The sequence below is a fragment of the Gymnoscopelus braueri genome, assembly GCF_963280865.1.
Source record: "Gymnoscopelus braueri genome assembly, chromosome: 4".
Taxonomy (NCBI): Eukaryota; Metazoa; Chordata; class Actinopteri; order Myctophiformes; family Myctophidae; genus Gymnoscopelus; species Gymnoscopelus braueri.
The window spans coordinates 10,995,922-11,020,890 of NC_137605.1; the positions used below are offsets into that span (position 1 = coordinate 10,995,922).

General features: G+C 41.7%; 1 pseudogene across 1 annotated transcript in view; it reads right to left on the reverse strand.

Annotated features, from left to right (window-relative positions):
* The window catches only part of LOC308083419 (receptor-type tyrosine-protein phosphatase U-like), a 144,305-nt pseudogene extending 121,094 nt beyond the window's left edge, over positions 1-23,211 (reverse strand). Inside the window, exons 1-2 of the transcript XR_013935070.1 lie at positions 22,973-23,211; positions 18,509-18,759 (exon numbers count right to left, since the gene is read on the reverse strand). The product of XR_013935070.1 is annotated as a receptor-type tyrosine-protein phosphatase U-like (transcript). The remainder of the gene's footprint in view (positions 1-18,508; positions 18,760-22,972) is intronic.
* Positions 23,212-24,969: the final 1,758 nt, after the last annotated feature.

Below are 24,969 nucleotides of genomic sequence, written 5' to 3' on the forward strand. Positions count from 1 at the left end.
TGAGTCTTCTGATTAGTTAATACTGAAGTAGAATTAACTGCACAGCTTCAGTGAACCCATTCATACTTTTACAACCGAACCATCATACTGAGGTACACCCTCAGTCAGTACCGGCCCACTTTCACCAATAAAATAAATAAAGAGTGCTTAAAACTTACTGAGATCCACGTGGTCTTCAGGTTCCTGTTCAAGGTGGTCTTCAGGTTCCTGTTTAATAGTAACATTCCTGGCTGGAGAACTGATCTTCACCTGCAGACTGGACTCCACACACTGATCTGGAATGAAGGAATACAACACGAAATTAATAATAAGGACTTTGATGTGACATAAATAAGGACTAGTCACTAGACTATATATAGAGACTATAAATATGTATAACATTAAACTTTAAAAGTAGGCGTGTGAGAATAGGTGTGGAGGCGGAAGTTAAACTCAGTCATCAAAACGGAGCCTAATGGCAGCATGGTCTATTGATCTAAAAGCAATGATCCCCCAAAAACAGATCTAACCTAATAGTGCAGGAACCAAAAGCCCAAAAGTTGACTATACCCCTCCCCGGAGTAGAACAAAACGGGACATTGTTTTTTGGGCGGTGAAACCGCCCCTATAAGTGAGGTTTGGATATTTGTACAACAAATCCTGCGCTGTGATTGGCCAAAAATGTACCCGCCTAACCCTGCACCGTGATTGGCCAATCACAGTCTATTCAGGACTGTGATTGGCCAGTGTCACATGACACATGTGCATAGCCCTATATAAGAAACAATAACTTTAAAAAAAACATAAATTAGTTTTTTTTAAAGTTATGGTTTCTTCCATCATAAAGACTGTTTCAATAAATGTATTTATTTTTTGTACATGATTGGTTGACTCCATTCAGTATTGTGATTAGCTAGCAAGACACCGCCCACTTCACACAGGGTGTGATTTTTCATATCTTTAGGATGTCCACTTCCTGAAATGGATGGTCAGAAGTTTTACTTTTACTGCCAAAGTCATGAAATTCATCCACAAAGTGACTCACCACTGCCAAAACACGCCTACCCTGAAAAAGGGAGTTCGAAGTCAATCCTTTCTCATTTTCAACCTGATGTTTTTTGTTTTACATCATACTTAAACAGATGGTCTACAGGTAGTGTCCATACATCCTAAAACAATCAGAATGCCAATATTTGGTTCTATTGTGAATCAGCAGCCTTATTATAAGGCGGAAATAGCTTTTATATAATATGGACTTTTCTTAGAAATATTCACATGGAATACTGGTCCTACCCTTCTATCAGGGGTAGAAAAAAAACTTCACCTTGTTTTTCCATAACTTTGACTTGTCCTCTTCATGAAATGGATGGTCAGAAGTTTTTCTTAGATGTCAAAATTCATGAAATGTATTCATGAACATTTGCAAAAAGAAAAAAATAATGCAGGAAAGTCCCTACCTACCTAGTTAATCCTGCTTCATTGACCACCTAATGGTTGGATTTACATCATATTTGCACAGATTGTCTACAGGTAGGACCCCAACACCTTTTTGCGATTTCCGCCTATAATAAGGCCTTGTATAAAAGGCTGCTGATTCACAATAGAACCAAATATTGGCATTCTGATTGCTTTAGGATGTAGGGACACTACCTGTAGACCATCTGTTTAAGTATGATGTAAAACAAAAAACATCAGGTAGAAAATGAGAAAGGATTGACTTCGAACTCCCCTTTTCAGGGTAGACGTGTTTTGGCAGTGGTGAGTCACTTTGTGGATGAATTTCATGACTTTTGCAGTAAAAGTAAAACTTCTGACCATCCATTTCAGGAAGTGGACATCTTAAAGACAATGTCACATCTCTCACATCTCACATCTCTCTCTCACATTTCTCAGAAAAGTCAACTTGTTGCTATTTCCGCCTATTTAAGGCCTTATATAAAAGGCTGCTGATTCACAATAGAAGTAAAACTTGGGACAATCCATTTCATTAAGGGGACATCCTAAAGATATGAAAAAACTATGTCCCGTTTTGTTCTAGGGGTATCTCAAAAACTAAGGCTCTTTTTGAGGGTTTGTTCCTGCACTATAACAACACCTCACCATGCAAACGCTGTGCCATACCTGCAGTGTGTAGTTTGATGTTGTGTGTGTAACAGACATACCTGCAGTGTGTAGATCGATGTCCATATCAAAATCAATGTCCAGCAGTTTGTTTTGTTTCTCCAGCAGAGTTTCTAGTGTCTCTATCTCTCTCTGGAAGAGGTTGCACATGAACTCTGCAGCCGCACTGAGGCGCTCCAACACAAACACTCTGACAAGCTTCACACAACAAACATCAGCACCACGCTGCTGTTTGTCCAAAACACACAATATCTCCTCTCCCACCGACGTCATGTGTTGATTTATCTTCAGCCGTACAGACTCCATTTGACACGTTTTTACCTCCTTTATGACACGTTTTTCACCAAGATCACAACACGCACATACTACCGGATCAACGCGTTTCACACATGCGCATTGAAGGATCCAGGCACTGTTGCCTTATTAGTGTCTTTTTCCCCCTGGTGGAAGAGGTGTGTAAGTGAAGATAGAGCCTCCTGTAGCTGTGGAAAGACAGTCTGTCCTCCCTCACTGTGAGTTGTGTGTTTGATCTGAACTGAAGGTCAAGCTTTTATTGTCTCTGATGAGGCTGCTAAGGGGGCGGAGCTTGACACACACACACACACACACACACACACACACACACACACACACACACACACACACACACACACACACACACACACACACACACACACACACACACACACACACACACACACACACACACACACACACACACACACACACACACACACCCACACATGTCGCTTCAATGCCTGTCCCCACACGTATCCAGCCTCATAAGAAGCATGTTTGGCATGCTCTTTGAGTGCTGCTTGAGTTGGTGGGATCAAGTCATATTGTCTTTGCTTTCTGGCAAAGAGATCAAGCCTGGCCTCGTTCACAGTTGTGACATCGCTGGACCGGTCATACATTAGATCTTCTTGGCCTCTTGACATGGATATCTTTGGTATCTTCAGTGTCTTCAGCAGATGTAGATGCTCTCTTTTGGGCCCTTTCCAGCTCTGTGTTGTTGAACCTAAGTTTACAGCTTGAATTATATTTTGCTCTGTTTCTTGTCGATGTGCTTTCTATGCCATCACCTTCATCTAGTCGGGTTGGACTAAGTAAGATAGGCAGAGCATTGATCTTATGAAATAATGGAACATTTCTTGCAATGGTATCATAACCAGTACGATCGTGCTCTCTGTTGAATAAACTCGGCTGAATGAGTTTTTCCTTGGTGACCTGCTGACAAATTAAACATCTGTCCCAGTTAGTTTTCACAACTGTTATGATGGCTTCTGCCATGTCTGCAGCATAGGCAGAGGCCGAGGGTTTATCCTTTTACCACCTTTTACCAAGCACTTTGATGTATGGGATACAACTAAGTTCGTGCCTTAACCCTACACTTAGTTCGATCGTTCATCCAATGCCATTTAAATCCTGAGCGATCTGTACACCATCCGGTTAACTAAAACCCCATTAACCTTGGCTCGGCTCTCCCGTGCTGGCACAACCTGTCAATTCAGGTGCGGCTATCTAACTGTTTTGGGGTAAATTAGACAGCATTTGGGATACCAACTTTCAATTAGCTGACATTGAACCCCACTCTGAGTTTAACAGCAGTGATATATCACCAGTGTGCCCTGGTAGTGCAGATATTCACTCTTATCTAATCTATCTATGATCAACAAATCAACACAACTATATTGTGATGTGTTAAAAGTTGTTCTTTAGCATAATAATAATAATCGTATAATCGTCCTTAATGAAAAAAAAACATAAATTTATATGAGAAAATTTATCTTTTGAGGATCCAGGGGGCGGCCATCTTGAAAATAGAAATGTAAAGTGGCTGGGAGTGTTTTCTTGTCAAGCAACCCTTAGAGACTGCTCATGCCAAATGTAATGCTTGTATCACCAAATAAACCATTATATAACTTAATTGCTCCACTAAAGTGTTGGCCATCTTGAAAAATGGCCGCCATCTTGAAATTTCAAGTAGCTGTGGGTGGCCTATTGTCAAGTGACCCACAGAGACTGCTCATGCCAATGTTCATGCTTGTATCACCAAATAAACCATTATATAACTTAATTGCTCCACTAAAGTGTTGGCCATCTTGAAAAATGGCCGCCATCTTGAAATTTCAAGTAGCTGTGGGTGGCCTATTGTCAAGTGACCCACAGAGACTGCTCATGCCAATTTTCATGCTTGTATCACCAAATAAACCATCATATCACTTAACTGCCCACTAAGATGTCGGCCATCTTGAAAAATGGCCGCCATCTTTGATTTTCAAGTGGCTCGATTAAAAAAATCGATAAATGACCTCTAAAGATGATCTGTACCAAGTTTCACGCTTGTATCACCAAGTGAACGATTCTCCCAAAATATTGCTTTTATCCGCTGTACTACTATGTACTGTAGGTATGGAGATCACAGTGAAATTATGATCAAATTAAAAATAGTTATCTCGTTGTATTTAGTTGAATATATTGGAATGATCAAGGTGAACTATCAATCATTTAGCTGGGGACCCCCTGGAACCCTGTCAAGGACTCCTGGAGGTCCCCAAACCTTATAATGAGATCCACTTATCTACAATATGGCAAATTAAGAACTAACTAGAGACACCAAGATTGATATACTTATATCTGTTTGGTGCATCGCATGTGTTTGGTGGTAGTTGGAGAAATTCAACATTTAAAAGAACTGAAACAATGTAATTCATTAGTAAACACTCCCCCACTCTGTGTGCAGTGTGCAAAGGGCCTTGATCAGCCAAATCTGGATTATATAAATTATATTAAGCATTATCGTCTCAACACCCTAAAGAATCTCTGTCTGCAGATTTTCACTCTAATTAAAAAATAAATACATAAAACACTAGGGGTCCTTTAGTTCAGGGTGTTTCAGGGGGACCCCAGCAAAATTAGCAAACCACATGAACCCTAGCAACCCTATTCTAGGCATGTCATAAAAGGCAAACATTCACAAAAAATAGGCAATTTCCCAAAATGCGTTGCAATTCAACACCTTGTGAGCTTTTACATCAGCTAATTTGGTCAAGATGTTGTGAAGAGGGGGAAAGAGGGTGGGGGGGGGCAGTCAACAAAGTGGTTTATATAGCATCAGACTATTTTAACCTGTTTTATACTTAGGATATCTGAAAATAGTGTGGTGCATTGTGAGCTTGTAGATCAGCTATTTACTGTATGACGTCATCGCACAGCTTGTTTTAGCAGATATTCGCTGATTGGCTTGTCGTTAGACCCACCCCCACCTCCGACTCTCATTGGACGGTAATTTTTGTAGCGAATAAATCCTAGGCTCACATTTCAACACCAGACCAAGAGGGGCAGTCCACTCAGAGAGTGGGCGGGGTCTATGGTTTGGAACCCAGAGCATTCTGACAGCTAGGGGCCATCTCTAATAAAAGGTATTATGGAAAGAGCGTGTGAGTGTTGTGGTAGGTGGTGGTGAGCTGGGCTTGAGCAGCAGTGGTGTAAAGTAACTAAATACATTGACTGCACTTCAGCACAGTTTTGAGGTATTTACTTACTTTAGGGGAGTATTTCCAATTTTCAATACTTTTACTTCTACTCCACTACATCTCAGAGGAAAATATTGTACTTTTACTCCACTAAAATAATTTAGTTAGTTACTAGTTACTTTTTAGATTTTTATTTGTATTACTTAACATACATTAACCACTTAAGCTCTATATATTTGAAAATAGCCGATCTACAAGCTCACAAAGCGTCGCGATGCGACACGTTGTGAGCGTGTGTGTTTGTGTATGTGTGTGTGTGTGTATCTACACGTCCACGTGATACATTTTCTCCGCCCCCCAGGCCTCCTGTTTTTTCTACACTCACAGCCATAGCTCACAGCAGTCACCGCTCGGAGCTCACCGGAAGTGTTCACTGTCTATCTGTTCTGTTAGTGGACCGTCTCTTCGGGCTATGGGATCGAATTAGAAAAATACAACGTTTCAACCAATGCAGTACTTGTCAGGTATATCATATTGGACTGAAAACATGCATTTAATAAAACCTTTTGCATTCACATGCTTGATGGGGTTTCAGAAAGCATGCCTTAAAAATACATCATTATTGGAAAGTGACTTGAAAATAAATGTCTCTTTCATACTGGAGGAGACCGAGAAACGAGGATTTCAGATTAAAAGCCTCCTCTTACCCCTAGATCTGTTTAACTAATAGTTAGATAGCAAGAGCTTTGGGATCACTGGCTAATAATCTCTAAAAGCACACCGTTTCCTGCCAATTACCGTCTCATGTAAGGGTCAGGCCGCTGCTTGGTGGGTGTAATTAAGTGGCTAATTGATATTGAATCAGCCTTTAATTGAATTCTTCACACTCAGATAAACTGTGCTGAGTTGCTTGGTGTCTCTGGTGCAGCATAAGGGATTGGAAACAATACAGGCTAGCTGTGGTTCCAGTATCCCTCCTAAACAATGCTGTCCTTTCACAGAGTTCAGCTACGTAATAGAACACAATGATTAGGGGACTGTTCAGAGAGAAAGCATTTCACAATAATATAAATATATACAAGAGAGCAAGATGAGATGGTGCACCTGTTCAAACATACTGCATGTGGATGCCCAACCCGATCTCACACGACTTAGTATACATTGCACGGGAGTGTCATTCCGTGCATAGACAACCGGAAAACCAGAAAATCCGTGCATAGCCGCCTCGCATCTCCCCCATTGACTAAACCATTTCGGAGGCGCGCAGTCTCGAGGGAACTGGAGCTATACGTCAGGGACCACCGAGCGAGCTAAAGCGAGCGAGTTGCCGTCCCGAACGTTGCGACGTTCCCTTGTGCCTACACAGCGCCGTTTGAGTTATGTACCGATAGGCATAGAATCGTACATTTTGTTGTGGGGGCTGCTCTGCTTCCGGATTTTTCCGGGTTGCAAATGGTTACGCCCACCGTGGGACTCGCCGTACATATGCACAGATTTTCGGGTTTTCTAGGCGACTATGCACGGAATGACGTGCACTGGCTCCGTGCAATGTATACTAAATTCTGTGAGATCAGGCTGGGACGCCATTCAGGTGACTTGCAGAGGAAGTAAAAATTTACTTTGTAGTCCCTGGAAGAGCCTATTCCAACATTCCAACAGCAACAATATAGCAAACAGTTAGCATATGGGCTACTGAGCACCACTCACCCTTTCTTGATGATGATGATATATGAGAGAGAGAGAGAGAGAGAGAGAGAGAGAGAGAGAGAGAGAGAGAGATGAATACACAATGAATGTGAAAAAGGAGAGGGAAAAAACAACAATTCACTGTCTGTGCAACTTATTTGACTGAGAACACACACACGCGCACGTGGGCAGAAAGCAATTACTACCCAAAACGTTTGTGATTATGAAAAGGAAAGGGGTTTGAAATTACTTCAAGCTAATATAGCTTTTACTTTGGATTGAAACGATGACACTAGGTTGTAATCTTTATTCACACACCCACACAGCGCTACAGACATCATGTCAAGGTGCCCTGCTGTCTGTGCGATACTGCAAAAGGTCATTATAGTAATGGTGGGTTATTCACTCCACTGGCATAAAGCTCCATACTTATGTAAATGGCACAACAAAGCTATTTTCTGTGTCTGGCTACAGTAAGCCACTCTAGTTTGTCCCGAGTGGTGTCAGTGTGTCCTTTAGTCCCTGACAGGCCTGCAATGAGCCCCTCCTGAGCCTGTTGGAACAGCCCAAACAATCTCCAGAGCAGCACAAAGTCACAGCAGGCCTGGGGGCAGTGATGGAGAGCGCTAGCTAGCTAGCAGCCTGTTGGGGCTGAAGCAGATCTGGGGCAGAAGAAGGGGGAAACAGAGCCATGTTTTAGACTTCTCTATCAGCAGCCTGGGGCATTAGATCAGCCTCAGCTCAAATAACACTGAAAGTGGGACGATATGTTCTTATATGTTAGTGAGATGTTTTAATAGATGTTCTCGGTGGGGACAACAAAGTGCCTCCTCCCTAATACTTTAGTTTGAGAGTGCTAGCTGTTGCTAGACAATGCTCTGTGATAGGATGTGATAGGATGTGATATTATATTATATGGTACAGTTCATGGACCATGTCACATCTCAACACTGACCTCTTCAGACTTAGTAGGGGAGTTTCGAGGCTCCGTGAGCACCCCAAAAACACATCTCTTAAACCTGTTTTTTTAGGACCCTAAAGGTGTCTAGTTATGATTTCTGCTTGTTGCCCATGTCAACTAATGTACCATGGGGTTTATTTTTAACCCTTTCTGACACCTACCCCCAACCCAAACCATAACATGGAGATAACAGAGAATACCATAACTCTTGAAGTAAACAACATACAGCAACAAATGAACACATTTTTCTATATCATTGTGACCCAAGGAATTCATTAAAGTGTTTTTTATTAAGATTCAAACACATATTGACTCTATTTCAGGGCAGAAACAGCCAAAAACTAGCAGAAAATGTTGAAATCATAATGATCACGTCTATATTTCTCTTTGTATTAAACGTTTACCGTGTATTCTTTTTTACCATATGTTTTTTAGGACCTTTATGGTGTCTAGTTAAGATTCATTCTTGTTGCCCAGGTCAAATAATGTCCCATGGGGTTTGTTTTAACCCTTTCTGACACCTATTCCCAATCAAACCATAAAATGGAGATAACAGAAAATACCATAACTCTTGAAGTAAACAACCTACAGAGACAAATTAATACATTTTTCTATATCATTTGGACCCAAGGAATTCATTGAAGTGGTTAATATTAAGATTCAAGCACATTTTGACTCTATTTCAGGACAGAAACAGCAAAAAAATAGCAGATTTTTTATTTTTTATTTTATATATTTCTCTTTGTACTACATTTTTAAGGTGTATTCTTTTCTACCATATGTCTTTTAGGACCCTAAAGGTGTCTAGTTAAGTTTTAATCTTGTTGCCCTGGTCAAATAAGGTCCCATGGGGTTTATTTTAACCCTGTGTTGCACCTATTCCCACCCCGAACCATACAATGGAGACAATAGAAAATACCCTAACTCTTGAAGTAAACATACAGAGACAAATTAACACATTTCTATATATAATTTTGACCCAAGGAATTCATTAAAGTGGTTATTATTAAGATTCAAGCAGGTCTTGACTCTATTTCAGGACAGAAACTGTAAAAAACTAACAGAAAATGTTCAAATCACATCTATATTAATCCTTGTATTAAATACTTAAGGTGTATTCTACTTTACCCCATGTTTTTAGGACCCTTATGGTGTCTAGTTAAGATTTCTTCTCGTTGCCCAGGTCAACTAATGTCCCATGGGGTTCATTTGGTGACCATTTTAAATCGATGTCCACAGGAGTGGCGTTTTCATATCTGAACCAGACAACGTACAAAGACAAATAAACCCACTTTTTCATAGAATGTTTACACCAGGAATCTAATGGAAAGGTCACTGACATGGTACAACCATTCTTTATTGGTGAAAAACACACAAATATCAAATTCTGGCTTATATTTAGGCATAATATAACTTTTTTTGAGTGGTGCCACCTTGCCCTTGAAGGAACTAGTACAGCCCTGATCACTGAATACATGGTAACAAGCAGGGTCCTACAGTATGGCTGCCCAAGAGAGGTTGCTAGCTCTGTGACATTTACCAGCTGACGGTGCCTGCCTGTGCCAGTGTCAAGGTAGATGAGCAGGTTGATGTCGTCATCAACATCAACAATCATTCTTGGCAAATCTGCTAACACAAGAACTCACCAAAGTTATATAGGTATTGATCAATCAACTCACTTCTCAATCTAATGCCACAAGTTTATGAGCTGTTCCTTCCACGATGAGAGCAGCTGTTTCACATTTTGCCAGCCGGGATGCTGCCTCCTTACTCCCCCAGACATTGAGCATCAACTGGCAGAGCTGTCGCTTATTTTCCGCATTGCCCAGAAAGAACTGGGGTTTCCTGGTGGCTGGACCTTGCACTATGAATTTCTCAGAAAGTCCACGCCTCAGCCTCTACTGCGCCCTTGATGGAATCAAGAGTGGTCTTGATTCCATCAAGGCGCAGTAGAGAATTTGATATTTGTGTGTTTTTCACCAATAAAGAATGGTTGTACCATGTCAGTGACCTTTCCATTAGATTCCTGGTGTAAACATTCTATGAAAAAGTGGGTTTATTTGTCTTTGTACGTTGTCTGGTACAGATATGAAAACGCCACTCCTGTGGACATCGATTTAAAATGGTCACCAATCAGAATCAGAATCAGAATCAGAATCAGTTTTATTGTCACATCACAGGTTTACAAGGTAAAAGAGTGGGTGAAATTCTTTTTTGTACATCGTTCCCATCGCAACGTTAGTTTCCATAGAAAGAAGAGGGGGGGGGAGAAGAAGAGGGTGGGGGGTAAGTGGGAAGGAGATCAAAACAAGAGAGCAACAGAAGGCCAGACAAGTTATCTACAAATGAACCCCATGGGACATTAGTTGACCTGGGCAACAAGAAGAAATCTTAACTAGACACCATAAGGGTCCTAAAAACATGGGGTAAAGTTTTACACCTTAAGTATTTAATACAAGGATTAATATAGATGTGATTTGAACATTTTCTGTTAGTTTTTTGCAGTTTCTGTCCTGAAATAGAGTCAAGACCTGCTTGAATCTTAATAATAACCACTTTAATGAATTCCTTGGGTCAAAATTATACATAGAAATGTGTTAATTTGTCTCTGTATGTTTACTTCAAGAGTTTTTCTATTGTCTGCATTGTATGGTTCGGGTTGGGAATAGGTGCAACAAAGGGTTAAAATAAACCCCATGGGACCTTATTTGACCAGGGCAACAAGATTAAAACTTAACTAGACACCTTTAGGGTCCTAAAAGACATATGGTAGAAAAGAATACACCTTAAAAATGTAGTACAAAGAGAAATATAAATGTGATTTCAAAAATATTCTGCAATTTGTTTTGCTGTTTCTGTCCTGAAATAGAGTCAAAATGTGCTTGAATCTTAATATTAACCACTTCAATGAATTCCTTGGGTCCAAATGATATAGAAAAATGTATTAATTTGTCTTAGGTGTCAGAAAGGGTTAAAATAAACCCCATGGGACATTATTTGACCTGGGCAACAAGAATGAATCTTAACTAGACACCATAAAGGTCCTAAAAAACATATGGTAAAAAATAATACACGGTAAACGTTTAATACAAAGAGAAATATAGACGTGATCATTATGATTTCAACATTTTCTGCTAGTTTTTGGCTGTTTCTGCCCTGAAATAGAGTCAATATGTGTTTGAATCTTAATAAAAACCACTTTAATGAATTCCTTGGGTCAAAATGATATAGAAAAATGTGTTCATTTGTTGCTGTATGTTGTTTACTTCAAGAGTTATGGTATTCTCTGTTATCTCATGTTATGGTTTGGGTTGGGGGTAGGTGTCAGAAAGGGTTAAAAATAAACCCCATGGGACATTAGTTGACATGGAAATGATAAAAATCATAACTAGACACCTTTAGGGTCCTAAAAAAACAGGTTTAAGAGATGTGTTTTTGGGGTGCTCACGGAGCCTCGAAACTCCCCTACTAACTCCACCTCACCCCCTAGCACTTCACTCTCTTTGTATCCCTTATTGATGCTAGTTTACTGTGCAGATATAAATTCATTACTTGTTCTGTTTTGTTTTATTTCTTAGATTTTTTTTCTCTCAACCACAAATGTTAAAAATGTGATTTAGTTACAGTAGCATGTTGTTTAGACAAATGCTAGGTTCATTGTTTACCTGGTATCCTAGTTTCTTTGAGCACTACACTGTTCTCTCTGCACTATACTTGAAGATCTTGACAGTCCCACTGTAGATCAAACATGAAGGTTGTTTTGTTGTTTTCCCCTGATGGTTCCTCTTTGCACAGAGTTACAGTGAGCATCTCAAGGTGTCCTGGTGTCTGTGACAAACTGCTGGGTGACTGACCATGAGCTTCTTCATCCAGACAGAGGTAGAGGAGCGAGCTCACAGCCTGCTGTGCAACTTATTACTGTAACTTCATTTCAAATTAAACCTCTTGAGTGATACAGGAGTACATTGCAGATGCTACACATGTAGAAGAGCTTGAAATCAATTTAACTTCTCTGACATTTTAGACAGATAAGACGGGCAGCGCTGCATTTAACCCAATAATTTCTATTAAACCAAACATGAGCATGAAATAGATTTTCATATGAATGCCCGCCTGTGGAAATTGGCACTTAGAATAGAAATGGAAGGCCTATTGTTGTGTTGGGCCTGCCAGAGGATCCTTAATTAAACTGTCACCTGGAAGTTGAAATGTAATCTTCAGCTTTGTTATCCAAGACAAAATCATTTGCCTCCACTTTGCCTGTGATGGGCTGCCCTGATAGTAACGTATCAGGACCCCCGTCATGCAGGGGGCATGTTAATGGTACCGAGACCACCTGATCCAAAGAAACAAAATACACCCTGACCTGTCATAGCTTCTAATTGAAAATCACCCTTATCAGCTCTTTATTCATTCATTGAGAGTGTGTGTGTGTGTGTGTGTGTGTGTGTGTGTGTGTGTGTGTGTGTGTGTGTGTGTGTGTGTGTGTGTGTGTGTGTGTGTGTGTGTGTGTGTGAGAGAGAGAGAGAGAGAGAGAGAGAGATATTAATGCTTGCTATGTAATCTTCAAACCAAATTTGTGAAGTGAAAAGTATTTCAGTCAAGCTTCAGACACATGAGAGCAGGTTGGGAAAAAAAACGCATGTGCACTTTAATGCACTTTCGTGCATACAGAACTGGTGTGTGTGTGTGTGTGTGCAGCCTGATCGCCAGAGAATGTAGTATACATTGCACGGATCCAGTGCACGTCATTCCGTGCATAGTCGCCTAGAAACCCCGAAATTCCGTGCATATGTACGGCGAGTCCCACGGTGGGCGTAACCAGTCGCAACCTGGAAAAACCCGGAAGCAGAGCAGTCCCCACAACAAAATTTACGATTCTGTGCCTATCGGTACATAACTCAAACGGCGCTGAGTAGGCACAAGGGAATGTCGCAACGTTCGGGACGGCAACTCGCTCGCTTTAGCTCGCTCGGTGGCCCCTTACGTGGCGACAATTCCCTTGAGACTGCACGCCTCCGAAATGGTTTAGTCACAATGGGGGAGATGCGAGGCGGCTATGCACGGATTTTCGGGTTTTCCAGGTGGCTATGCACAGAATTTCAAAAACGTTCAAAGAGAACATTTCCTCTGGCGATCGGGTTGTGTGTGTGTGTGTGTGTGTGTGTGTGTGTGTGTGTGTGTGTGTGTGTGTGTCAGATGGAGTGAAGCATGGGGTTGAAGAGGTTAGTCTTGTCTGTCAGCTTCACGCTCGAGTAGAGCTTTGTCACTTCTGTTTTTCAGCCCCAAACAGTAAAGGTGTCTGCTTACTGTAGCACTGCTGTGAGAACTACTGTATGAATACATTAGTTATTTACACTGATCTGCAACTACAGAGCTTTGAGTCCTGGCATCAAAATTTCATCAGATGAAAATAAAAAATAAATAGATAACAATAAATAAATAAGATATTCCCCTCCCTGTTTAGTTGCTTCTCACTCCAGACTTGAAACCTTGATGAGGCACTATTTAATCTCTTTGTCAGTAAAGAGGCAGTACAGATGAATTTATAGTCTGTCGCATCATGGTGTTGCTTGACAATGACAATTGATTATCAAGCTAAAACACATCACCATGTGACGTGTTGTTAACTTTAAATTCAGTTTTTGTTGGAAAGCAACACTGTGGCACTACAGAGTATGAATTAGGCTTCAAGCTCTCTTAAACGTTATTCTACACAGAGACATTTCATACAAGGTCACAGTCACAATAAAGGAGTTGAAATACCTTTGCGAGCGATGCAGATGCAGTTTATTCTGGTTTCTTGAATATATCTGTAAGGATTCCTTCATTACGTTGTAGCGTCTTTCTCACACAGAGGAATCAGGTGGGAGCATCAGTTTGAGGACAGAACCCAATAAATCTACTTTAAAAGAGTGAAAATACAAACCACAGAAGCTGCTGTGAAGTATTTGACTGAGAGAAAAGAGAGAGACTCAAATAAATGATGAGAGCTGAAAGAGAGAGTAGAATTAAGAGGAGGCTTCAGACCAATGAAATGCCACTACAAAAGGGAATTCATTTGGTCTGCTGTATTTGGACTGATGACTTCTCTCTGTTATCAAAAGGACCTTTAGTGTCAAACAACACTGATGGGATACGAGACCATAATCCAATTGCATCACCGCCACCTCTAGGAGGAGATGCATTATCAAATTAAGATTTGCAGATGCTAATTCAGGCATTATGGGACAATTATGCAAATCCGCGCTTCCAGAAACGAGGCAAAAGCACTTTCCTCAAACTGTCGCTAAATTGTCTTTTTTAATTGAAAATCCATGTTGGGCCCACGTCCTCTTAAACAACTTCTTAATCCAGTGATGATGCAAGAACAGAGGAAGGATTTTTATAGAAAACGACAATCTCTCTGAAACTGGCAGACAGTCAGATGGCTGTTTCTACCAACACCAGACGTACAATACATGTACACTTGCATACCGCAAATAATACAATATTGGTTTACCATGAAACACACTTTTACTCCTCTACATTCCCATATGAACAGGCACAACATCCTGCAGTAATAAAAACGTAAGAGGAGAGATGAATAGTTCTGTATTCATATTCCTCATTTTGCCATGAGAATCACATGATTTATAGCGTGACCATATACTATGTCAATGTGTGGGTGTCGATAAAAAAAAAGTGCTGGAAGCAAAGTGGTGACATGGAGCTTCCACTGCAGCGACTCAGAGCTAACATCCTCCACTTCATCAAACGTTCAACGCAAAAAGCACATCTGTCACACAACTTGGAACTAAGTCAATGAATTATCAATGCTATTTATAACCATTAGAAGTGGTGGAGGAGAGAGACGGAGCACATTGTATTTCCTGCAGATGATAAAGGATGGACAGGTGGCAGTACAGAACAGGCCTCTCCTACTCGCTGTGTGGAGCACAGACAGGACACATTCCTCAGTTTTAATTTGTCTAAGGACTCATCATTAATTCTCTAGACCACCCCATGTGGTTACAGTATGTGAGAGGATGTCTTGTCTGTGTATTTTGTTTTTGTCATTGTAAGTTACAGTTGTCTCTGGTAAAAGGGTGAATAGGAACAGACTGGACTCCTGATGTATCAGGATCATGTACCTCCCATCACATTGACTTCATGTTTAATCACATCGCTCAAAAAGATAATCATGTCACGTCCGATGTGAATGCACCTCAACAACCAGGAAACGTATAGTCAAGATAATGTGGAACTCCATTCATCTATGAAGCTATTTATTGCAGCTTATTGTCTTAGTTACCCCAGCATTATTGTTGTGAAGCAGTTTTTACCAAAAGGAGTGTAAAAAAGATTGTTATATTCCATTTGGCAAAGGAGACGGACGGACAGGGAGAGAAGTGCTTTGATGAGACTGTCAAAGGAACCAGGGTGTGGAATGCAAGTGGGTGGTGACAGTCAAAGCCAGTATTTTTAATGAACTGCTGGATGTGTCAACATAAATACAGCTTTTAACAAGGAAAAGCATCAAGATGTATAACAGCAACACACAATGGTTATTATCTAGGGGGAAATATGCCTGTGGCAACTTTAAGTTTGAAATGATCAAAGCAGACATCACATACAGCAGCTCTGTGCTGCCCCCACTGAACTTGGTGCTGCCTGGCAACAAGGTGTGTGTGTGTGTGTGTGTGTGTGTGTGTGTGTGTGTGTGTGTGTGTGTGTGTGTGTGTGTGTGTGTGTGTGTGTGTGTGTGTGTGTGTGTGCGTGCGTGCGTGCGTGCGTGCGTGCGTGCGTGCGTGCGTGCGTGCGTGCGTGCGTGCGTGTGTGTGTGCACGATTAGCAGATGCCTTCAAATTAACCATCTGAATCCCAAACCTTTCAAGAGCTTCTTTGGATGCATCAATCAAAGCAATTCAAAACTGTGAAGATAATTAGCACAGGGAAATGGCAAATGTTTTTGAGGATGAGTTGTGATGTTGGCCCTTCACAAAGACATTCACAAACTTAAATGAACTGGACAGGCTATGATTTAATGAGCCACACTGGATATTAAACTACTGTTTAGCTTACTATTCAGTTTAGTTCAGCTTCATTATTTTACATAATAAACAAGCAGGGTCATCAACAGCGGAAATAAAAACAAAATGTCAAAAGTAAGAAGCTGTGTAACACAAACAGGCATTTCGAAACATTCTGTGATCATCTGACTACTAAAATGTCTACAGCTGTATATGTGGTGGGAGCCACCAGCATCCATAGTAGCAGAGCTACTCTAGGTCAGGTGGGGGGCTGTGATGTGCACATTCTTGTGTTTGCAGACGAGCAGCGCTGTTGTGCTGTAATAATGTATGAATTTTAAAGAAAAAAGAAAAAAAAGAAGGAAGTTGAGTGGCGCAGGGACCAACACCTTGCATGCATTTATTCCCATCTGATTATCACAAAGAGACCAATTTGTGAGGAATGGCTGAGCTCCAGCGCCGCAGGGTATGAATATTAAAGCATCTATTTTCTACCTGCAGCATGAGCATCTGCACCTGTGTCCAATTAACCTTAAGTAATGTCTCTGCCAGGTAGCCTCTCACTCCTGTATGGACATTAGGAATGCGTTGTATATGGAAATACAAAACACTATACTGTATATGCAATGGAGAATTTCACTTTGTTTTGCTGCTTTAACATTCAAGGAGGGTGTTGAATGTGAAAGCAGCAAAACAAGAGAGAAATGAGATTGAAGACGTGGGATTATAATCTGCCACCAATCTACTCGGATCAAATCAGGCCAAAAGGCCCCAAAAGCTTTTCATGCACCGTGAAGGAGGGTTCAGACCGGTGGCTCCTGGACCAATTCAATACTATTGGCCATTAATTATTCATAAAGGCTACACGTATATAATAGATTCTTTGGGACTGAAAAACATGAATAATTCATGATTACATTATATCAATATTTGACTGAAGTATTATCTCTCTCTAGCCAAGGACCAAATGTGTCTGTGCTTCTGGTTCCATTGTGAGTCAGACCCATGTGGATGCATCCCCCCCCCCCCTTCCTCTGCAGGGGAAGGTGTTTGTCACACTGTGTAATGAGCTCAGCTGAGTGGGAATAAAAGACAGGAAAACAAGTGGACACCAAGAAAAGAGAGGATGAGGTCCTGAAAGAACGTAACGAGGAGGGATAGAGGGAAAAAGATGAAGGAGACGATTATGTGATATGAAACTAGAGAGTGTGGCCACTCATTGTAATTCCAGCTCGCTTCCAGTAATTCCAGGAGATTTACTAGCTGAAGTAATTCATGCCAGTAATTCCCAGAAGTGCTTTGTTTGCACAGAATCAAAGCACTGGGACACACATACATACATAATGTTCCACCTCAGTTACACTACCAGTAGAATACAGTCTCATCACACAACCCGCAAGAATAAATAGTGCTTAAAGAATTACAAGGCAACTGGCCTTAAAAACATCAAACAGAGCGTTAATAAATACAGATATTCCCCTCATTACCAGCTCAGAATTATTTACAGTTGCAGAATCAATGACATATTAATGTCTATGACTGGTGGGAGTAATGTTTTTAATCCTGCTGCTGTGAGTGTGCTACTTAAAGCTGGGCTCACACTACAGGAGTTTTACATTCTAAGCCATGTTGAAATCGGGCTGCAATCAAGCATGTCTTTCGAAAAGATTCTCTTTTCTATAATCTTAAACATGCACACAAAATAATTGGGTATCACACATTACAGGATAATATTGAGATTATCGTGTCCAAGTAGACAAGAGAGGGAGGGAGAGTTATTGCCCGTCTTATTAAAATGCCTGTATCTTAACTTTTCGTAAGAACTGTAGCTTAGTCATTAGGGGTTAAAACTTGATTGATCGTTTTGTGACAGCGTTGCTGTCCATGGTGCTGAAGCTGTATATGGGTAGTTTATAGGATCGATACACTGTAATTAGAGGTGTGTTTGTATCAAAATATTACATTGTGCACTAATTGGTTTCTGAATAGGGCACAATAGCAAAGGCTACCACTGTGTGGTTCACTGCACCACACCCCCTACTCAAATCATCTTCCCACCACTATGGGTGGGTGCTGCCACAATCTCTGCTGCAACGTGCAGGAGAGAGATGAAATGTCCTTGGTGCAGGCGGGAGCAATGTGAATTCAGGCTGTAGCGGACGGGTGTGGGATTGAAAACAAAATAAAAAAATACCCACACATTCAGTGTTCTATCACTATCTATCAGTGAACCTTTTAAACGGTACAAATTAAAAAGAAAGCCCACTCACCCCTCTGAAGTTGCTCATGGCCTGGAAGTAGACCAGGTAGCTCTTGCGGGGGTCCAGCGGTGTGTTCCAGTAGCCGTTGTAGGTGTGTAGCCTCTGGAAGGCTGCTGGGGGGCAGCTCGGCCGTGTAGTAGTGTGGCGTCCCCCGCGCCAACGCCTCACCGTGGGACATGGGCAACGGGAAGCATTCCTGAAGTCTCAGCTCCCTCTGCACTTTCCTGCTCCTCTCCTCCTCAACCACCACCTGGTACGTACTGGAGACATGGACCAATCACAGCCTGTTATTTCAACCACCACCTGGTACGTACTGGAGACATGGACCAATCACAGCCTGTTATTTCAACCACCACCTGGTACGTACTGGAGACATGGACCAATCACAGCCTGTTATTTCAACCACCACCTGGTACGTACTGGAGACATGGACCAATCACAGCCTGTTATTTCAACCACCACCTGGTACGTACTGGAGGCGTGCAGCCTCAGTAGCCCTACTGGGCGGGGCTTCTTTCACTCTACATTAGAAGAGTTGGGAACGGTGGGCGTTGTCACATTCTAATACAGCCCGAATACCCAATCTCAGCACCGGCCTCAGTGGCTTGCCTCGTTAATCACTAGACTCCCAATCCACACCTCTTGGGATTTTTTTTCGCTGATAAAGTATAGTTTTGGACCGCAACGGAAGGGCGCAGTCTCAAGCGAACTTGAGACACGAGAAGCACCACTGAACGCGCTAAAGCATGCGAGTTGCCGTGCTGAACGTCGCGAAGTTTGCTTGAGCCTACTCAGCCCCGTCCAAGTTATGTACCGATAGGCACAGAATCGTAAATCGTGTTGTGGGGAGAGCTTTTGCCCCAAATCACGTTGTGGGGAGAGCGTTTGCCCCAACTCGCCAGGCTCTCCCCGCCCCCGCCCCGGGCTACTGACACCGGGGGTAGAAAGGCAGGTCACGTATTGAAGACATAGACCAATCACAGCCTGTTATTTCAACCACCACCTGGTACGTACTGGAGACATGGACCAATCGCACGCTGTTATTTGGATTTAAAGATCGGTCTCAAGATCAATAGTCAGTGGGCTTTATCAAAAACATGTGGTGGTAGGTAGACCATGTTTAATCCTGCTTCTGTCCTACACTATAGTATAGTAACTATAAACTCATTTAGTAACTATAAAAGTGTGCTCAGTCTGTCTGGGTCATGTGATGACAATGTTTTGGGGTTCTGTGCATGTTAAGGGATAGAAAAAAAGACAGTCATTACATCATTACAGTGCAACTAGGGTAGACAGGCTATGAGCTATATTCACATTTAAATTACATTTCAAAGGACAGTTTTGTTTCCCTGGCGGATTACATCTTTGACTTGAAACAGAGATATAATTAGATGAGTACAAAATGTTTCTTCCTGATGTCTTATTATGCTTCAAGTTGTTAAACACAGCATGTCTGGATGAAAGAAACAGTAACAGTTCACGCACAGAAACAGTTCACGCACAGATCTCTTCTCTGAAATATCTGCTAAAATACCTCTCCTGCTCTACCCTACCTCTATCCTCTCTCTTCTCACAACAACTACAAATGATGGAGCGCACTCGAACAAAAGAGTTTCACCCACTTCTTTACACCTGTAAACCTGTGACTTGACAAAGATGATTCTGAAATCAGAAGTAGTACAAGTAGTAACCTATACCATGATAATGCTGTGTACAGATACAGGTAATGTACTTTGATAACCCAATTAAGATGAATTTAAGAAGACATTGTATGTAAACAGCATTGCTATATATCCTCCAATAACTAACCAAAGCTCTGTGCCTCTGTAGCTCTGTCTGTGCTGTGTGCAAAAAAACTGTTGCACACATTACTATGTGCACTATGTGCACGGAACACCAAAGCCGGTTTTTCGCTTTCCCCAAATGTCAGCTGATTATTAGCGTTTTTATACACACACACACACACACACACACACACACACACACACACACACACACACACACACACACACACACACACACACACACACACACACACACACACACACACACACACACACACACACACACATCAGTGGTCATTGGCCCCAGCAGAATAGTGTGTATCAACACCTATAAAAGTGTCCCTGTTCCCTCATAAAGCTTCTACAAGTCTTGTGACAGAGACAGTGTCTTTAAAGTCCCAAAGAAACACATCCCAGTTGCTGCATACTGTAATGGCCTTTTCTTTTTATGCTGCCAGCACCTTTCTGCCATGCATTTCTATGGTAAAGTCACGTTGATGCGCTCCTCTTTCCAGCATATTTCAGCATTTTTTGATGGAGCGCTCTGGGGGCTTCAAGCAGAAAATAATTCAACTTTTTGGGGGGAGAGGAGCGCTCATCAATGTCACATTTGACCCTACTGCCTGTGTCTGAAAACCTGGTCATTATGACATTATGACTGATCATTACCACCACCATGAGAAGTCTAGATTAGAGAAGTCTAACAGATGTTTATTATTTCAACAAGGCTATTTGTGCTAATAACAGAGATGAAAGGTTGTTGCAGCACAGTGAAGGTTGATTTGATTTGATTTATATTTTTTGATCTCATTTCCCCCTTGCCTCCTTCTTCTTTTTCCCTTTCTTATTTCTCTATGGAAATAACGATACGATGGGAACTATGCACAAAAACGAATTTCACCCACTTTTTTACTTCTGTAAACCTGTGATGTCACAATAAAGCTGACTCTGATAGGTTCAAACATTGTGAGCGTTCTGTGTGCTTCAGAAGTCAGAAGCACTCTGGACATGATGTCCAAAGTGATGCTCCACTCATTAAATGATTTCTGTGAACACGACCCCTAAACAGAAAAAAATACATTTTAACATCCACACACAACCTCCTACACCCTCTAATCCAGTGCCATCTCCCTCCTGGTTGTCATGGAAACCAACACAATTAAACATCACAGTAGTAGGGGACAAATTGAAGGAGATTTGGTCCAAGTCCTGCTCCTCCCAAGAGATGCAAACAGTATTCTCTTTGATATCAATATCTTAGTTGAGGGGAGGAATGTTAACTATTGTGGTGGAATCAACCATGATGTTATTAAAACCACAGACTTCTAAACAGCACAACAGGAAGGGCTGACTTCAATGAAGGTGAGACATTAAGGAATCTGATTCATTCTGTAAGAAGTGTTTGTGTTTATTGATGCCACAAACTAGAAGAGACTTTGATGCAGGCTGCCTGATAGAGTCCTACTGACGGATGATTTGTAGATCAGCCAGGGGGCTCGGGATAATAAATAGCAGAGAGAGAGGCAGACATAGAGACAGAGAGACAGACAGACAGACAGACAGACAGACAGACAGACAGACAGACAGACAGACAGAGACCCATGGGAGACTGATTAGGTTACACTTCCATGGTGAGAGAGAGTTTATAAGTTAAAAAGTTAATAAGGTAGAAAGAGAGAGTGAAAATGACGCCAGTGAGTGAGACAGGATAATGGTCTGTGTGTGTGTGTGTGTGTGTGTGTGTGTGTGTGTGTGTGTGTGTGTGTGTGTGTGTGTGTGTGTGTGTGTGTGTGTGTGTGTGTGTGTGTGTGTGTGTGTGTGTGTGAACTTGCGTTGTGCATCCCAGAGATGTGTTCCATCCCTTCTCTTAACAAGGCCAACATGCATCATTAACAGATCTTCATCAGCATTAATAAGCTCAGAGACTCTCTCTGTACACAACACCCTGGCTGTGTCCCCTCTGTGTCGTTACTCTGCTTCTTAAACACTTCATTTATGTTTGTTCCACTGTGAAATGACAGCGTGTCACTGCTTGGGAGAGGCAGAGGAAAACACTTCTTACACTGTGGGAGCAGGAGTTTAGTTTTTCCCTGAGAGAACAAAGATGCAGAGTTGGAAAGAGAGAGATCTCAGTCCCTAATTATAGCTCAAAATGAGAGAGATACGTGTATATGGCCATCGTCCTTCCATCTGTCTCAATCTATGACAGGCAGTGATGGTCCAGAGTGTAGCCCTCCCATGGAGAGTCTGGACTTCTTTCAGGCTGCCCATTTTCTACCAAACTATTACTTACTTTCTATTACACTATTGATTTAGACTGTATTATTATTTCACAGTTTGAGTAAAGGTACAGTTGTAGGTACAGTAAGTGGGTCACTACAGCACAAAGCTGTTGGTTCCACATGTAGGTCACAGTTCATTTTAGAACATGGAGTACAAGGCAGTCCTGTGAGTGTGTGCAAAAGGAGTGCCAACGCTCCAGTCCAACAGGGAACATAAATAAGGTGGTGTCTTAGTAAGCAGATAAAAACATTACTCATACATAGTACAAACAAACTACTGTACCTGCTTAAAAGAGAGATATGATTTAAGCTTCACTTCTCCTCTACTACACAAACACACACATGTACATGTTCATGCATAAATGACACAATGACCAAAATAAATTCAGAGAGTGATTGTGTGGTACGTACTAGAGATGTTGGTGGTGATTTCAGAGTGATTGAGTGCTACTCTACCAGAGATGTTGGTGGTGATTTCAGAGTGATTGTGTGCTACTCTACCAGAGATGTTGGTGGTGATTTCAGAGTGATTGAGTGCTACTCTACCAGAGATGTTGGTGGTGATGGCGGTCTGGCCGAAGCCCTTGGCTGTGCGGGCTCGGACAGAGATCAGGTAGGTGGCCCCAGAGTGAAGGTTGGAGAACATGTGGTAGGTCTCGTTCCGAGAGCTTGGACACGGTTCTCCTGTTTTTTTTTTGTCCCGTCATGGCGCCCGCACGGTTGACACAACCTGTGCAATATATACATCAAAACGTGCAGCTCGGCCGAGACAAGTGTGCGATTCAATTTCTTGCCGTTAGGTGTTACCACGGCGACGTAATACACAATAAACTACGCCAAAAAAAGCCCAGCGGTCTTTGAGGCCCCGCTCCCTCTGTCTTCCTATTGGCTGGGCTTTAAACAGCCATAACTCCAGTTTGCAGCATGCTACCAGACCCAGTGAGAGACAGTTCCGTCACGATTTGATCTCCTTTACACCAGCAAAGCGCTGGTAAAATAGCATGTAATCCTCCAGGTAGGTAGATGGCGGTATGTACCCAAAAGACACAAGAAAAAGAACAACAACAACAAAAAGGAAGCAGCTCTCATGAACGAAAAATAAAACGAGCATTGTGGCTTGCCTCCTACTAGACATGCTTTCTTGTTTAGAACCTACATCACACATCTCCTCAAAACCATTTATAAGAAATATAAAACATCTGTGGAAAAAAAACACATCTAAGTTGCATGATGCGCATCTGACTTTTAGCTCCATCACAGCAGCTCAAAACTTTTATAAGGCATATCGTTTTATTTAGCTACATCACATCTGAAAAAGTTGAAGTTTTAGTATGAGCTTAACACATTGACTGCCAAGATATTAAACATAGTTTTCTATCCCCGTGCCGGCGTATAATTACCTCAATCCGATGATATTTGAAACGCCGTGGAACCGACATTGTGTAAAAAAAACACACGGAAAAAGTTTCCTGTGAGTAGACGGAAGGATCTGTGTATCCATGGGAACAACAAGTTTCCAACCGTGATCCGCCATTTTGGAGCTTTGGTCCGCTGAAAACGGGTGGTTTTCAATGGAAAAAAAAGAAACTGAGTTACAGCCGTTTTTCTGAAAATCCCATCATTGGGGCGGATGGAAGTGACGTTTTTTGGAATGACGTCACATCCACATTGTTCTTCTCTGAGAGACGATCGATCATTCCAAAGCTGTGTTAGGTCGCCCCTTGTGGAATTTTCCCCCAAAAATGTAAAAACGAGTTAACTCGATCTAGGCAATCAAGCGATGGATTCTAAAAACGAGTAGTTATCTACGTATTTGAATGTGTGCTTGTACATGAATGTGTGTTCATGTGCATAATATTGCATGAGCGCACACTGTATGTACAGTACATACGCTCAAAAAGCCATTCTGACCAAAGCACAGGCTTTGCAGATTATCATAACAAATGACTTCTAAGTGTGCCAATATATTCATGTGTGACTGTCTGTGTGTCTCTGACCTCTGTGTTCCCACTGGAAAGACACACATCACCAAACGGAGCACAGGCCAGGTGAGGAACAGTCTGGCGGCCCGGCATGGTGGTCGATGTGGCTCCAACAAACTGGTCAAAGGTTTAATGTGTGTGAAATGAAGAGGATTTCTGCAGCTCTACATAGAGCCTCCTCTGTCAACCCGGGGAGATCAACACGCTACAGAGAGAAAATCCTGTACAGCCGCCACTTTATATGTCAAACCACAAATCCCATTTAATAATATCCTTGACGTGACATTGTGGAAAAGGCTTTAGGAGGGAGGGAGGGAATGGTAGGTAGGTGTCTGGTTTTTGTGGAGCCTTTCAACACGTTAAGAGGCAAAAAGTAGCAAAATGAAAACTAAATAATTACCTGGTGAGTTTAATTAGACGAG